A 17,842-nucleotide genomic window follows, 5' to 3' on the forward strand; every position below is an offset into this window, starting at 1 on the left:
TTTGCTACTTCCAACACTGTTTTTTTTTTTTTGCTGAAATTGTTCTAGCTTTGGCCATTGGGAGCTCTTTCCCTTTCCTACTGTGTCCCTTTGACATACACAGCCCTATTGATGTGGGTTTGTTTGGTTTATATGTTTGTTTGTTTGTTTTCGATTTTGAGCACTTTCTTACTTTCTGGCACTACAAGATGTTTTAAGCTTGTCTTATATATATTCTGCCCTGGTCAAATTCTAGAATTTAAAGTATGGGAACACATCCCAAGATAAAAGCACAAAATCAGACTTTATGAAGACTGTTGGGAGGAGCAAAAAGCCATCACAGAAAATGGCCAAGACAGGGCAGACATAAGAGTTCAGTAGTGATACTAGAGTTTAAGTAACAAAATAAACAGCGAATTTCCATATAAGAATGCAAACGTGGCCGGGCGCGGTGGCTCAAGCCTGTAATCCCAGCACTTTCGGAGGCCGAGGCGGGTGGATCACGAGGTCAAGAGATCGAGACCATCCTGGTCAACATGGTGAAACCCCGTCTCTACTAAAAAAAAAAAAAAAATACAAAAAATTGGCTGGGCATGGTGGCGCGTCCCTGTAATCCCAGCTACTCGGGAGGCTGAGGCAGGAGAACTGCCTGAACCCAGGAGGCGGAGGTTGCGGTGAGCCGAGATCGCGCCATTGCACTCCAGCCTGGGTAACAAGAGTGAAACTCCGTCTCAAAAAAAAAAAAAAAAAAAAAAAAAAAGAATGCAAACGCAATCTTACGGATTTCCCAGAGACTTGGTGGACGATGTCTGGTGACTGCAACGTGGCTGTGGGAGGGCATGCTTTTGCAGATTTGCTGGGCCCAGCAGATATGGCAAGTCCTGACTATCCATGAACTCAAGCATGGAAGCCCAAAGGGGACATTCATGGGAAAGCTCAATACGAGAAAAACCAGCAGTAATGACACAGCAGGACTGAGAATGACGCTGCCTTAATACAGCATAAAGATTACAGATGTGGCCCGGTAAGGTGGCTCACGCCTGGAATCCCAGCACTTTGGGAGGCTGAGCAGGTGGATTAGATAACTTGAAAAGTTATCTGGAACTGCTGTGGGACCTACTGTCGTCGTCTCCGTAGGTCCTTGGCTCAGGGGTCATTTCAGATGTGGCAAAGTCTCTTCAGGCTGACCACAGCTTTCTGGTCCCCTCTGTCCCCGGGTGCATAAGCATTTGAGGTTTTGAGAAGAAGATACGCCAGCCAGGGACCTTGTCATGGAATGTCAATCACCCTGCTCCTTGTGCAAGCTGCCATTTTTTTTTTTTTTTAATCTGCCATCAGTGGGTACAGGTAAAAAAAAAAGGTAATCACTCAGCATGGGTATATGATTGGGGATGGTGCAGGGGACATTCACTTATGGATTCATAAAGATAGTGAACAAAGAAAAGGGACAGATTATTCTATGGCAATAAAGTAATTTATATTTGTTTTGCTATAAAATAACTATTTTTCTCTAAATCTAATCTTGATGTCAGCCAAAAAGTCACCTCTATTTATTTATTCAATCCTCAAGATATATTTATAATCTCTTGAGTGCCCGTTTAGTACAAAGCACTTTTCTGGGCACTGGGATATATTCTTGAACATGACAAGCTTCTCAACCGTTCAGGACAGTTTGGGACATCTGGCTGTGGTGACCACAGCCTGTCAATCTTTCTTCTCCCCCAAACCTGGTGATTCCTCTTGAGTTTAAGACAATGCCACTCAAGGAACTGGATAGAGACTTCATGAAAGAGGAGCCAGGTGAATGGAGGGAAAGAATTGGGATATTGGTTTTGACAGGTGCAAACTTGTGCCATTTTAGTGTGTGAGTGAAACAGCTGCACACTCACGTGGCTAATTCCACAATGGCATGACCTCTTCCAACCCACTGTGAATCCTCTTTGCAAATTTTACTTGGGCTTACACATTAAGTTTTCAAGCCACTCCTCATTTTTCTATTCCCTTTCCTCCCAAAAATCACCCAAAACAAAGGAACAAAACCTCTAAAACGAGAAAGTGGAGGGTCTATTTCCTCTTCATTATTTTGCCTTTTCTTGCCTTTCACATCTGGCCTGTGCTGCAACTGGCAGCAGAAATGCTGACTTATCATGAGAAAGGCTTTCCTGTGGGTCGTGTGCCCCTGGTGGCAGCGACAGCAGCAGTAGGAAGTACAGGAAGCCTCATGAGATGGCCTGTTCTTGAACACTTGCCAGCTTGCTTCTGCAGACTCATGAGGTCACGAGAAACACGCAGGTTACTGGGGAGGTTATAGGAGCAGAGCCCCAGTTCTCAATTGTGTGAGGTTCACCCATAACCGGCAAAATGACCACAGGGCACAGCCGTGAGAGTTCCAGCCACAGCCTGTGGCCCTGGTGCTACGTGTTGAGATGCTTCTGGTTTGAAGCACCCAGGAAACCCAGCGGTTATTGTTGGCAATGAAGGGCAGTTAAGCGAGGCTGGCTCTGCTGGCGCTGTGACACGTGGGCTTGTGGTAAGACGCTGCTACTGAAGCCTTGAGAGGTCACGTGAGAGGGGAGGGATGATGATACCTCCCTGTTTTTGTGAAGCAAGAAGGTGGCTGATTCTGAGGGGAAAGGGAAGAAGTCTGGTTTATAGATCAGAGTTGACCTCTGTGGAAGACTCGAGATGGGGCCCTGTGACTACTGTTTTGCATTTCCGGGCAATTTCACTAACTGCTGACATATGAATATAAGCTGTGAGATGAATACACTGGCCCCAAGTCACCAAACTGCCAAAAGTTTTGTCGTGTATTATTTTAGAGATGGAGTCTCACTCTGTCGCCCAGGCTGGAGTGCGGTGGTCACAATCTCGGCTCACTGCAACCTCCACCTCCTGGGTTCAAGCGATTCTGCTGCCTTAGCCTACTGAGTAGCTTGGATTACTCTGCCACTCCTCTCTTCTGGAGGGGAACTCACCCCTGGGCTGGAAACCTGGAGTAGAGCTGGGGATTGTGAGGCTGGGCGGATGACAGCCCTGGAACTGGGCCTGTGAGTCAGGAGACTCAGAGTGGGGCCCGACATTGCTGTGTTCAGTTCAGAATGATCATCCCACTCCCATACTGGGGACGCTGATAAGGCCCTTAAACTGCTGGTGGGAGTGGTGAGAGGCTTCCTGGACAGCTGACAATTTGGACAGAAGTATTAAATAATTGAATTACAAAATGTATTTGATGATATAGGTGCTAAAACACTTAATTTGTCTTTTTAGAGCAAGCTTCGATGTCATTATTAAGTGGGTTCTCTTCTCTCTGCTCCCCACCTTACACAGCTGGCTTGGGATGTGACTCATCTTACACACTCTTTCTCAAACTGCAATCAAGCTCTAATAGGGAGCATTTCTTTAGCAGATACCAATGCAGCTAATACTAAATTAGCTAAATTAAAGGTGTATTTTTTAAAAAAGCTATTTTCTAGAGCCTGGGTGTGATCCATTTATTTAAGATAAGAGGAGGTGCTCAACTTCTGTTGGGTGCGGGTGGAAGATGCAGACTTTATCAGCTGTCTCCACCATCATCACCAACAAAGACAGAAAAACGCATAAGACACCCTGCCACGTAGATTGCTTACAGGCTGGCCAGGCAGATAGATTCTTCTCTCTTTTTTTTTTTTTTCTTTTCTCCTTTTCCTTTTCTTTTCTTTTTCTTTTTCTTTCTTTCTTTCTTTTTTTTTTTTTTTTTTGAGATGGAGTCTCACCATGTCACCCAGGCTGGAGTGCAGTGGCAACGATCTTCATCACTGCAACCTCCGCCTCCCGGGTTCAAGCGATTCTCCTGCCTCAGCCTCCTGAGTAGCTGGGATGACAGGCGCCTGCCACTGAGCCTGGTTAATTTTTGTATTTTTAGTAGAGACGGGGTTTCACCGTGTTGTCAGACTGTTCTCTAACTCCTGACCTCAGGATGCGCCCACCTTGGTCTCCCAAACTGCTGGGATTACAGGTGTGTAATCCCACTGCATCCGACCTAGAGTCTAAGCCAGGCGTCCCCAAACTACGGCCTGCGGGCCGCATGCGGCCCCCTGAGGCCATTTATCCGGCCCCCCGCCACACTTCAGGAAGGGGCACCTCTTTCATTGGTGGTCAGTGAGAGGAGCACAGTATGTGGCGGCCCTCCAACGGTCTGAGGGACAGTGAACTGGCCCCCTGTGTAAAAAGTTTGGGGACGCCTGGTCTAAGCAGTATCTTTAACTAGGGCTATTGTTAAAAGTTGCTTTTTTGTTTTACTTGAGATAAAATCCTCTTATCAGTAATACCATAGTCATCAAAAGGCTAGAATAAAAAAATTAAGTCCCTGCTCACCGCGAATATATTTCCAAGCAACGGCCAAAGTCACAATCTTTTCTGCAATAATAATGTTGGGATGGTATAATACTTTCACCAGCTTTATCTACTCTGCTTCTGATGATGACCCCCATGAGGTAAATTAACCCAGTTTTACTATCCTCACTTTGCAACGTGGATCAAAGCTATGCAATATGCTGATTAATCATGTGCCTTTTGTAAAACAGCTCCAGATATGGTGCCGGACTAGAAACTGTGATAGAAACAGAATGCCTGCCCATGTGACACCAAGTGACTGTCAGAACTACTCATTTTTAAAAAATTTTGTTTGTTTTTCTGAGATGGGGGTCTCACTCTGTCACCCAGGCTGAAGTGTAGGGGCGCAGTCACCATTCACTACAGCCATAACCTCCTGGGCTAAAGCGATCCTCCCACCTCAGCCTTCAGAGTAGCTGGGACTACAGGCACACAAAACCATGCCTGGCTAATTTTTTATTCTTTGTAGAGACAAGAGTCTCACTATGTTGCCTAGGCTGGTCTCTACTCCTGGGTTCAAGTGATCCTCCCTCCTCGGCCTTCCACAGTGCTGGGATTACAGGTGTGAACTACTGCCCCCAGCCAGAACTACTCTTCTTGAACTGGGTTCTGTCATATCCGATAGTCATAAGGTCGGATGGGCCCAGCAAATTTCATTATGCAATAGAATTAAGTGGCATACTCTTGGAACTGAGCACAAGCAGGAGAGGGGACAGCAGACTACACAGCAAAGCGCTCAGAGCCCTGGCACCCACCACTGTTACACCCGCACCCAACCCTCTTCTAACACCCATGGCTGTCTGGGCAGTTCTCAACCAGCAGCTAAAGGAGAATCCAAAAGCCCAAGCTGGCTTTGTGGGTGGGCTGGCTCGGTATTTGTGTGCAAGTTAAATGTTGATGACAGCTGCATTTAGTGTCACCCAGGCCTGACCTTGAAGTAGACAGGGGCAAGAGAAAAATCCTCCCAGTGAACAGAACTTTGAACAATGTACATGCCTATCCACTTTGTCTTGAGAGAGAAGTGGCTCGAGGTTGGAATATATATAGACTTGTGTACCGGAGTATAACTCAGTCAGAGGTTTGGGGTTTTACTTTCCAAAAACCCCTTGTGTCCTGGGGCAGGTTCCCTTAGCCCCAGGACTGGCTTGGCTCCTCTCTGGGGCCCTTGCTGTATTCAGAGGGTCCCTCATAGGGTTAGGTGGCCCACTCTGTCTTTCTAGGGAGCTGATGGACCAGGTTGGTCTAGAGTCCATAGCTCATATAGAGAACATGTCATAGATACCTTTTGAAACTCTATCCCCAGCTCTGGGTTAGGGCCCCTCCTGGCACAGACTTCTGAGAAGCCTGAACAAGGCCCTGTCATTTGCTATACTAGAATTAGCTAAGAACAATACAGATCTAATGCAAACATACTTAGGAGCACGTGGAAAGTAGGTTTAAATTTGCATTTATTTATTCATTTTTAATTTTTATTAGTTTTTTGAGGTGGGGACTCACTCTGGCTGGAGTGCAGCGGTACGATCTCAGCTCACCACTGCAACCTCTTCCTCCTGGGTTCAAGCAATCCTCCTGCCTCAGCCTCCCGAGTAGCTGGGACTACAGGTGCATGCCACCACATCCAGCTAATTGTTTTGTATTTTTAATAGAGACCAGGTTTCACCATGTTGACCAGGATGGTCTTAAACTCAAGTGATTCATCTGCCTCAGCCCCCAAAGTGCTAGGATTACAGAGGTGAGCCATCGTGCCTGGCCTAAACTTGCATTTAGCTTTGCAGGGAGGAGGAGAAGGAGGAGATTTCTCAATTAGCCACTTCATTGGTGATATGACTTAAATATTTCAGATTGCAATTCAGCTCACAGTCAGATTAAGGGAGAATGAAAAACTTAGGCTGAGATGGTCCAAGAAATTTATTTAACCAACAAGCACCATTTCTTTATCACAGAAAGACTGGCCTAGGGAAGCCCTGACCCTTTCCTCTCGTGGTTCTGCAGCTGCCTCAACATCATCAAGCTACCAGGAAAGCATAATAATAAAAAAAAGAGCTCATCCTGGAGGATGACGCCCTTGTTGCCATGAATTCTTCTAAAATTAAACTGGCAAAGAAACATGCAAGAATCATGATCATGATGATAGTAGTAATATATAAAGCAACACTGTAAAGTAAAATTGTTGTCTGTGGTTTTCGGCCTTTACTTCATATAAGAAACACTTGGAGAAATTTAAAAGGCAAACACACATGGGCTCTATTCCCTGAGATTCAGATTCAGATGCTGGGGAGAGGAGCTAGGCATCTGTGTTTTGTTTTTTAATTGATGAATAATAGTGTTAGCAGCAGTGAATCCCTACAAATCAGCAACCTCCGTTCTTGCCTCCTCAGAAGAAAGAATTCGACCCAGGGGCAGATGGCAGAGGGAGAGACTGAGGCAAGTTTTACAGCAGGAATGCAAGTTTATTAAAAAGTTTTAGAGCAGGAATGAAGAAAATACAGTACGCTTGGAAGAGGGCCAAGTGGGTGAGTTGAGAGATCAAGTGTGCAGTTTGACCTTCAGCTTGGGGTTTTTTATGTTGGCACGCTTCCTGGTTTGTTACATCTCTTCTGATTCTTCCCATGGGGTGGGCTGTTTGCACGTACAGTGGCCTGCTGGCACCTGGGAGAAGCCACATGCACAGCATGTTGACTGGAGTTGTACACATCGCATGCTTGCTTGAGGCTTTCTTACCAGTTGGAGATTCTAGAAGAAGGTCATATACCAGTTAAACTCTGCCATTTTGCCTCTGAGTGCATATGCTTGAGCTCCTGAGATCTTATCAGGAAGTTGCTGATCACCAGTTTCAGGTGTTTTCTGCCTACTGGGAGACACTGGCTGCAAGCAATTGTTATTGGTTTAGCCACCATCTGACCGTTGCCTGCCATTCCTGATGCAGGGGGAAAGTGAGGGGCCGCCTTCTCCTGCCCTTCTCATGTCTGCCTAATTACCTACTGCTATAACTAGTTGAATAGTTGTACGTGTAATTTGGGGGATCATGTGATATTCTGATACCTATATGTAATGTGTCATGAGCAAATCAGGGTATTTGGATGTCTATCACCTCAAATATTTATCTTTCCTTTGGGTTGGGACCATTATAATTCTTCTAGCTATGTTGAAATATATAAGTTATAGTTAACTCTAATCTCTCTACTATACTATCAAATACCGGACGTGATTCCCCCTAATTGTATTTTCTTACCCCTTAACCAACTTCTCTTTATTTCCCTACCCTGCTTTCCTTTCCAGCCTCTGGCAACCATCATTCTACTCTCTACCTCTATCAGATCCGCTTTTTTAGTTCTTACATATGAATGAAAACATGTGATATTTGTCTTTCTGTGCCTGGCTTATTTCACATAACATAATGATTTCCAGTTCCATCCGTGTTGCTGCAAGTGACAGGATTTCATTCTTTTTTACGGCTGAGAGAGCGGTATATACACCATATTTTCTTTATCCATTTACTCATTGATAGACACAGGTTGATTCCATATCTTGGCTCTTGTGAATAGTGCTGCAATAAATCTGGGAGTGCGCATATGGCTTTGATAGACTGATTTCTATCCTTTTGGATATATACCCGGCAGTGGGATTGCTGAATCATATGGGAATTCTATTTTTAGTTTTTTGAGAAGTCTCCATGCTGTTTTCTATATGGCTATGTTACTTTACATTCCCACCAACAGCATACAAGAGTTTCTCTTTTTCCACATCCTTACCAGCATTCATAATTTTTTATTTTATTTATTTTTAAATTTTTAAATTAAAATTGATTTATTTTTTATTGTCCTTTAGGTTCTGGGGTACATGTGCAGATCATGCAGGATTGTTGCATAGGTACATACATGGCAAGATGGTTTGCTGCCTCCATCCCCCCGTCACCTATATCTGGTATTTCTCCCCATGTTAAACCTTCCCCCCTCCCCCCCACTGTCCCTCCCCTAGCTCCCCAACAACTGACCACAGCGTGTGATGCTCCCCTCCATGTGTCCATGTGTTCTAATTGTTCAACACCTGCCTATGAGGGAGAACATGCAGTGTTTGGTTTTCTGTTCTTGTGTCAGTTTGCTGAGAATGATGGTTTCCAGATTCATCCATGTCCCTATGAAGGACACAAAGTCATGGTTTTTTATGGCCGCGTAGTATTCCATGGTGTATATGTGCCACATTTTCTTTATCCAGTCTATTGTTGATGGACATTAGGGTTGGTTCCACGTCTTTGCTATTGTAAACAGTGCCACAATGAACATATGTGTGCATGTGTCTTTATAATAGAACAATTAATAATTCTTCGGGTATATATCCAGTAATGGGATTGCTGGGTCAAATGGAATTTCTATTTCTAGGTCCTTGAGGAATCACCACACTGTCTTCCACAATGGTTGCAGTAATTTGCACTCCCACCAACAGTGTAAAAGTGTTCCTATTTCTCCACATCCTCCCCAGCATCTGTTGTCTCGTCTCCTGATTTTTTAATGATCACCATTCTAACTGGTGTGAGATGGTCTCTCAGTGTGGTTTTGGTTTGCATTTCTCTAATGACCAGTGATAATGAGCATTTTTTCATATGTTTGTTGGCCTCATAGATGTCTTCTTTTGTAAAGTGTCTGTTCATATGCTTCACCAACTTTTGAATGGGTTTGTTTGTTTCTTGTAAATCTGTTTTAGTTCTTTGTAGATTCTGGATATTAGCCCTTTGTCAGATGGGTAGATTAAAATTTTTTTTCCCATTCTGTTGGCTGCCGGTTCACTCTAATGATTGTTTCTGTTTCTGTACAGAGCTCTGGAGTTTAATTAAATCTCTTTTGTCTATTTTGGCTTTTGTTGCCATTGATTTTGGTGTTTTAGCCATGAAGTCCTTGCCTATGCTTATGTCCTGAATGATTTTGCCTAGGTTTTCTTCTAGGGTTTTTATGGTGTTAGGTCTTATGTTTAGATCTTTAGTCCATTTGGAGTTAATTTTAGTGTAAGATGTCAGGAAGGGGTCCAATTTCTGTTTTATGCACATTGCTACCCAGTTTTCCCAATACCATTTATTAAACAGGGAATCCTTTCCCCATTGCTTATTTTTCTCAGGTTTGCCAAAGATCAGATGATTGTAGATGTGTGGTGTTGCTTCTGAGGCCTCTGTTCCTTGGGTGTATGTCTCTGTTTTGACTACTGTGGCCTTGGAGTATAGTTTGAAGTCAGGCAGTATGATGCCTCCAGCTTTGTTCTTTTGCTTAGGATGGTTTTGGCTGTATGAGCTCTCGTTTGGTTCCATGTGAAGTTTGAAGTAGTTTTTTTCCAGTTCTGCCCAATGTGTCCCAGAGATTCTAGTATGTTGTGTCTTCATTCTCGTTGGTTTCAAAGAACATCTTCATTTTTGCCTTCATTTCATTGTTTATCCAGTCAACATTCAGGAGTTGTTCATTTTCCATGAAATTGTGCAGTTTTCAGTTAGTTCTGAAGTGGTTTTTTCCAGTTCTGCCCAAAGTTCTGAAGTTCCATATGAAGTTTGAGGTGGTTTTTTCCAGTTCTGCCCAAAGTTCTGAAGTGGTTTTTTCCAGTTCTGCCCAAACTTCTGAAGAAGGTCATTGGTAGCTTGATGGAGATAGCATGGAATCTATAAATTACTTTGGGCAGTATGGCCATTTTAATGATGTTGGTTCTTCCCAACAATGAGCATGGAATGTTTTCCCATCTGTTTGTGTCCTCTCTTAGTTCATTTAGCAGTGGTTTGTAGTTCTCCTTGAAGAGGTCCTTTACGTCCTTTGTTAATTGTATTCCCAAGTATTTTATTCTCTTTGTAGCAATTGTGAATGGGAGTTCACTTTTGATTTGGCTCTCTGTTTGTCTGTTATTGGTATATAGAAATGCTTGTGATTTCTGCACATTGATTCTGTATCCTGAAACTTTGCTGAAGTTGCATATCAGTTTCAGGAGATTTTGGACTGAGATGATGGGATCTTCTAAGTATATCATGTCATCTGCAAATAGAGACAATTTGGCTTCCTCTTCTCCTAATTGAATACCTTTTATTTCTTTTTCTTGCCTGATTGTTCTGGCTAGAACTTCCAATACTATATTGAATAGGAGTGGTGAGAGAGGGTATCCTTGTCTAGTGCCAGATTCAAAGGGAATGCTTCCAGTTTTTGCCATCTGATATTGGCTGTGGGTTTGTATGATATTGGCTGTGGGTTTGTCATAAATAGCTTTTATTATTTATATGATATTGGCTGTGGATTTGTCATAAATAGCTTTTATTATTTATATGATATTGGCTGTGGGTTTGTTGTAAATAGCTTTTATTATTTTGTGATACATTCCTTCAATACCTAGTTTATTGAGAGTTTTTAAGCATAGAGCGCTGTTGAATTTTGTTGAAGGTCTTCTCTGCATCTGTTAGATAATCAGGTGGTTTTTGTTTTTGGTTCTGTTTATGTGATAGATTATGTTTATAGACTTGTGTATGCTGAACCAGCCTTGCATCCTTGGGATGAAACCTACTTGATCACGATGAATAAGCTTTTTGATTTGCTGCTGCATTCTGTTTGCCAGTATTTTATTGAAGATTTTTGTATTGATGTTCATCATGGATATTGGCCTGAAGTTTTCTTTTTTAGTTATATCTCTGCCCAGTTTTAGTATTAGAATGATGTTGGGTTCGTAAAATGAGTTGGAGAGGATTCCCTCTTTTCGTATTATTTGAAATAGTTTCAGAAGGAATGGTACCAGCTTCTCTTTGTAAATCTGGTAGAAGTCGGCTGTAAACTCAACTGGAGCTGGGCTTTTTTTAGTTGGTAGGCTATTAATTGCTTCCTCAACTTCAGCCCTTGTTATTGGTCTATTCAGGGTTTCAACTTCTTCCTGGTTTAGTCGTGGGATAGTGCAAGTTTCCAGGAATTTATCCATTTCTTTCAGATTTACTGGTTTGTGTGCATAGAATTGTTTGTAGTAATCTCTGATGGTAGTTTGTATTTCTGTGGAATCGGTGGTGATGTCCTCTTTATCATTTGTTATTCATCTATTTGATTCTTCTCTCTTTTCTTTTTTACTAGTCTGTCAAGCAGTCTATCTATTTTGTTGATCTTTTCAAAAAACCAGCTCTTGGATTTGTTGATTTTTTGAAGGGTTTTTGTGTCTCTCAGTTCTGCTCTGGTCTTAGTTATTTCTTGTCTTCTGCTAGCTTTTGAGTTTTTTTTTAAATCTTGCTCCTCTAACTCTTTCAATTTTCATTATAGGGTGTTGATTTTAGACCTTTTCTTGCTCCTCATGTGGGCATTTATTGCTATGATTTCCCCCCTAGACACTGCTTTAAATGTGTCCCAGAGATTCTAGTATGTTGTGTCTTCATTCTCATTGGTTTCAAAGAACATCTTCATTTCTGCCTTCATTTCGTTGTTTATCCAGTCAACATTCAGGAGTTGTTCATTTTCCATGAAGTTGTGCAGTTTTCAGTTAGTTTCTTAATCCTGAGTTCTCTTTTGATTGCACTGTGGTCTGAGAGACTATTTGTTATAATTTCTGTTCTTTTGCATTTGCTGAGGAATAATTTACTTTCAATTATGTGGTTGATTTTAGAGCAAGTGAGATGTGGTGCTGAGAAGAATGTATATTCTGTGGATTTGGGGTTGAGAGCTCTGTAAATGTCTATTAAGTTTGCTTGGTGTAGATCTATGTTCAAGTCCTGGATTTCCTCGTTGATTTTCTGTCTCATTGATCTGTCTAATATTGACAGTGGAGTGTTAAAGTCTCCCACTATTATTGTGTGGAAGTCTAAGTCTCTTTGTAAGTTGTTAAGGACTTGCTTTATGTATCTGGGTGCTCCTGTATTGGGTGCATATATATTTAGAATAGTTAGCTCTTCTTGTTGTGTAGATCTTTTTACCATTATTTAATGCCTTTCTTTGTCTCTTTTGATTTTTGTTGGTTTAAAGTCCGTTTTATCAGAGACTAGGATTGCCACCCCTGCTTTTTTTTGCTCTCCATTTGCTTGGTAAATCTTCTTACATCCCTTTATTTTGAGTCTTTGTGTGTCTTTGCATGTGAGATGGGTCTCCTGAATACAGCACACTGATGGTTCTTGGCTTTTTATCCAATTTGCTAATCTGTGTCTTTTGATTGGGGCATTTAGTCTGTTTACATTTAATGTTAATATTGTTGTGTGTGAATTTGATGCTGCCATTTTATTACTGGTTGGTTGTTTTGCCCTTTGGTTGGTGTAATTTCTTCATTGTGTCATTAGTCTTTACCATTTGGTTCTTTTTTGCAGTGGCTGGTACTGATTTTTCCTTTCTGTGTTTAGTGCTTCCTTCAGGAGCTCTTATAGGGCAGGTCTGGTAGTGACAAAATCTCTTAGCAATTGCTTGTCCACAAAGGATTTTATTTTTCATCATGTATGAAGCTTAGTTTGGCTGGATATGAAATTCTGTGTTGAAAATTATTTTCTTTAAGGATGTTGAATATTGGCCCTCACTCTCTTCTGGCTTATATGGTTTCTGCTGAGAGATCTGCTGTGAGTCTGATGTGCTTCCCTTTTTGGGTGACCCGACCTTTCTCTCTGGCTGCCCTTAGCATTTTTTCCTTTGTTTCAACCCTATTGAATCCGACAATTATGTCCCTTGGGGTTACTCTTCTAGAGGAGTATCATCGTGGTGTTCTCTGAATTTCCTGTATTTGAATGTTGGCCTGCCTTGCAAAGTTGGGAGAGTTCTCCTGGATAATATCCTGAAGAGTGTTTTCCCACTTGGATTTATTCTCCCTATCATCTTCCGGAACACTGATCAAGCATAGATTAGGTCTTTTCACATAATCCTATATTTCTTGAAGGCTTTGTTCATGTCTTTTCACTCTTTGTTCTCTTTTCTTGCCTTCTCATTTTATTTCATTGAGTTGATCTCCAATCTCTGATATCCTTTCTTCTGCTTGATCTATTCTGCTATTGAAACTTGTGTATGCTTCACGAAATTCTTGGGCTATGTTTTTCAGCTCCATCAAGTCATATATGTTGTTCTCTAAGCTGGTTATTCTAGTTAGCATTTGGTCTAATCTTTTTTCAAGGTTTTTAGTTTCTTTGCATTGGGATAGAACATGTTCCTTTAACTCAGAGTAGTTTGTTATTACCCACCTTCTGAAGCCTACTTCTGTCAATTTGTCAAATTCATTCTCCATCCAGCTTTGTTCCCTTGCTGGTGAGGAGTTGTGGTCTTGTGGTGGAGTAGAAGCATTCTGGTTATTGATGGTTTCATTCTTCTTGTGCTGGTTTCTTCCCATCTTCTTGGATTTATATAGCTTTGATTTCAGGTAGTTGCTTTGGGAGTCAGCCTTTTCTTTGTCTGCCTGCAGAGGCCCTGCTGGGCTGCCATGGATTCAGTGGAGCTGCTCCGTCTTTTATTTATTCGGGAAAATTGGGCCGGCTTCTGCAATGGCGGCTGCCCTTCCCCCTGCCAGGCTTGATCGTTCCTGGTGACTCTCTAACTGATGTTCTGGGTACGAAACTCTGGTTTGAGAGTTTTTTAGCCTAATGGGCTTTGTGCGGGGGAGACCTGTCCTGCTGTATGGCCTGTTTCCCTGCTTTCAGTTCCCTTTCTCTCTGGGGGCCGGGTGGCTCATCCAGCCAGCTTTCTGGCTTTTGTGTCAGCCAGTGCTTCTGCCTAGATCTATGCTGACAGCCTCAACGCTGGCCGAAGTTGCTGTTCTGCCCTGTTCAGGCAGCTCGCTGAGGGTTTTCATACTGGTGAGGATCTATTCTGTGGGTTTAGAGGACTTCAGTGGAGCGCTGTATCTGAACCAAAGCCCCAGAGGGGGAGATCCCCTGGTCCTCTGGTCAGATGCATGCACCTCCTGGGTGGGGCAGTGCCCCACCTTGCCTCAACTTGTTCTATTTGGTTTATACCCACTGTCCAACCAGACCCACACAATGAACCTAGTACCTCATTTGGAATTGTGGAGACCACTTGGCTTCTGCATCTCTCACTGGGAGCTGCTTTCCGGAGTGGCCTCTTATTCAGCCATCTTGGGATCCCCCAATATTAATCATTTTTATTTGACAGCTCTCACTCTGCAGCCCAGGATGGAGTGCAGTGGTGTGAAGATGGCTCACTGCAGCCTTGACCTCCAGGCTCAAGCCATTCTGCTGTTTCAGCCACCTGAGTAGCTGGGAATACAGGCAAACACCACCATGTCCAGCTACATTTTTGTAGAGACAGGGTTTTGTCATATTGCCCCCTGTGATCTCAAACTCCTGGGCTCAAGTGATCCACCCACCTCAGCCTCCCAAAGTGTTGGGATTACAGGCATGAGCCACCATACCTGACATATTTTATTCTTTTAGAGACAGGGTCTACCTTCGTTGCAAGGGTGGAATGCAGTAATGCAATCCTAACTGACTGCAGCCTGAAACTCCTGGCCTCAAGTGATCCTCCTGCCTTGACTTCCCAAAGCACTGGGATCACAGGTGTGAGATACCATGCCAGGCCTATTTTTTGTCTTTTGATAATAGCCATTCTAACTGCAATGGAATTATATCTCAAATTATGCAAATCAATCAATATCAAATTGATTTGCATTTCCCTAATGACTGATGTTGGGCATTTCAAAATATACCTATTGGCCATTTATATGTCTTCCTTTGAGAAATGTCCATTCAGGTCTTTGCCCATTTTCAAATTGGATTATTTGTCTTTTGCTATTGAGTTGTTTGAGTTCCTTCTATTTTCTCGTTAGAAATCCCTTGTCAGATGGATAGTTTGCACATATGTTTCTCCCATTTTGTAGGTTGCCTTTTTGCTCTGTTGATTGTTTTCTTTGTTGTGCAGAAACTTTTCAGCTCGATGTAATCTCATTTGTCTATTTTTGCTTCTGTTGCCTATGGTTCTGAGGCATTATGCAGATAAATCTTTGTTCAAATCAGTGTCCCATAGCATTTCCCCAATGTTTTCCTTTTAGTTGTTTTATAGTTTGAGGTCTTACACTTCAGTCTTTAATCTATTTTGAGTTGATTTTTATATATGATAAAAATGAGGATCCAATTTCATTCTTCTGCATATGGATATCCAGTTTTCCCAGAACAATTTATTAATGAGGCCATTCCTTCTCCAATGTATATTCTTGGTGTTTTTGTCAAAAATGAGTGCATGGATTTATTTCTGGGTTCTCTGTTCTGTTCCATTGGTTCATGTGTCTGTTTTTATGCCAGGACCATGATGTTCTGGTTACTATAAAACATCTGTCTTTCTAAAAAAAAAAAAAAAAGCTAGAAAATTTAATGTGCAGTCTGGGTAGGAAGCCATTGAATCAAACTTTTACCTATTATGAGGTGATTCCTGTCCCCATAGAAGAAAATACACTGTTTGTGACTGGGGATGAGATAGGAGGCAGAGGTACAAAAACCATTAGAAAGAGGCTCTACAGAAACTAGATAAATGAAGGCATATTTTCAGTGACACTGTATGAGTCTCTATATTCAATAGACTCTGTATCTCTAGATCCAGTGAACTTTCAAGACACACTATTGTATAAAATCCACATTTCAAGCATTAATGCCAAATTGTTTATTAATAGACTATAAAAGTAAGGCTATTGTTTCAAAAATTTCTTTGATTTGAGTTTCTTAAATGGGCAAGAACATTTCCTATGTGAGCTTTGTTCTGTTTCTTGCATCAATGAGTTAGTGAGTTATTTAACTGAAAATTTTTTTATCTTTAAAACAAAGATAAGGATTATTTTAATAACTTCAAAGGTAGTTGTGAGACTAAATTAGACAAAAGCACTTTTCAAAGAGCTAAACATTTACATGTAGTACTATTATTATTTACTATTATTGCATTACATTTTTATTCCACATATGACTTGGCCCAGTGGGCCTTAGTGTTGTTTTATAAAGGGAGAATTTGGGAAATTGTTCTTGTTGTTACAATCCATCTTCCTAATGTCCTTACTTTTATTTTGGTTAGCATCCTTATCTCAGTAGCAAAAAACTTGCAGAAATGCTAGCTAGGTGACCCTCACCATGTGACTCACAAAGGCAAAGGGTTCTTCTCTCCTAGGTTATTTAATAGTACTTTTTCTGACCCCATCTCTACTCTCATACTATATAAATACCCATTTAAAGGCCCAAGGAAAAGCCAGTGATTTTAGTACACGTGATCACAACAGAGCTGTCCACAGAGGGCTCTTGTCAGCACGGAGTGAGAAGCTGAATACGAAAATACTTTGTAAACTCTGAGGTGCTGGGCATGTTGGCGATGATGATGGTGGTGATAATGGAGATGATGGTGTTAATGACAGTGGCACCCGCCAGTTTGCTAATTCTGCATAAATATGTAGAAACATGAACTACTGGTCCTTACTATACTAATAGATGTGCCAAGGAGATAAGACAGCCTCAGTAAAAAGGATAAATCCTGTGGAGTGAAGCCAAGGACTGACTGGCTATGTCAATGACCGTTGCAGGTCTCCCCCTGTCCCTCAAATCTGGGAAATGCCAAGCAACTTCCAAAGCAGTCTCCACTGGGTTTTCTTCTGCATGTTTCTTTTTAGCTAGTTCACTTGAAGCTTCATTACACGTGTCTTTTGCTTAACTAAGCCCCTCCTCCCATCCGATCTGAGCAGGTTGCGCTCTGGAGACCTTAGGATGGGATGCAAACATTGTCAAAGGGTGGAGTGCAGGCAGGCAGGGGCGGCAGCGAAGGTCTGTTTACTGATCCTCAGGAAAGGTTCATGAATGACTTGTCCTTACCACCAACTAACTGCTCATTCTCTAACAGCTAAGTGCTCAGGAGAGAGCCGTACATTTGAGTGGAAGTCTGCCGGCTAAGACTAAAAGCCAAGGAGGCTTGTTCTGGGTCAGAAACTAACTTTAAATGTGACTGAGAGCAGGTTAGCCTTAGGTTTCTTCTCTCTTGGTAAATGGCAATAACAGTACCTATCTTTCAGAAGTTATAACCTAGAAGTTTGTAGGTTGAAATTTTGCTTACAGTTGTATTTTGTTTTAAGATTTTTAAATAATTTAATGCTTTAAGCAGGACATATACTCAGACACAATCCTCATCATTCACTTCCTATTATTTTCTCAAAGTATTCTTCTAAGTCAAAGGTTTAGTGAGGGGATATTGTGTAATAAATGGAATGTGCAGGGGTTCATTCACCCCTTTAGCCAGCATTCACTGCTTACTAAATCCAGGAACCTAACCCAGCTAGGCCCTGGGGCTGTGGGGAGCAATGAGATGCCACTGCCACGCTGGGGGAGTTTCCTGTTTTGTGGGGAAGGCAGGCACAGTAAAGCACTGGAAATAGCAAACTGACGCAGAAACAGAAAACCAAACACCGCACGTCCTTATTGGTAAGTGGGAGCTACTTGATGAGAATTCATGAGCACAAACGGGGGGACAACAGACACTGGGGTCTACTTGAGGGTAGAGGGTGGGGAGAAAGAGGAGCAGAAAAGATAACTGTTGGGTACTGGGCTTAATACTGG

The sequence above is a fragment of the Saimiri boliviensis genome, chromosome 19, assembly GCF_048565385.1.
Source record: "Saimiri boliviensis isolate mSaiBol1 chromosome 19, mSaiBol1.pri, whole genome shotgun sequence".
Lineage (NCBI taxonomy): Eukaryota > Metazoa > Chordata > Mammalia > Primates > Cebidae > Saimiri > Saimiri boliviensis.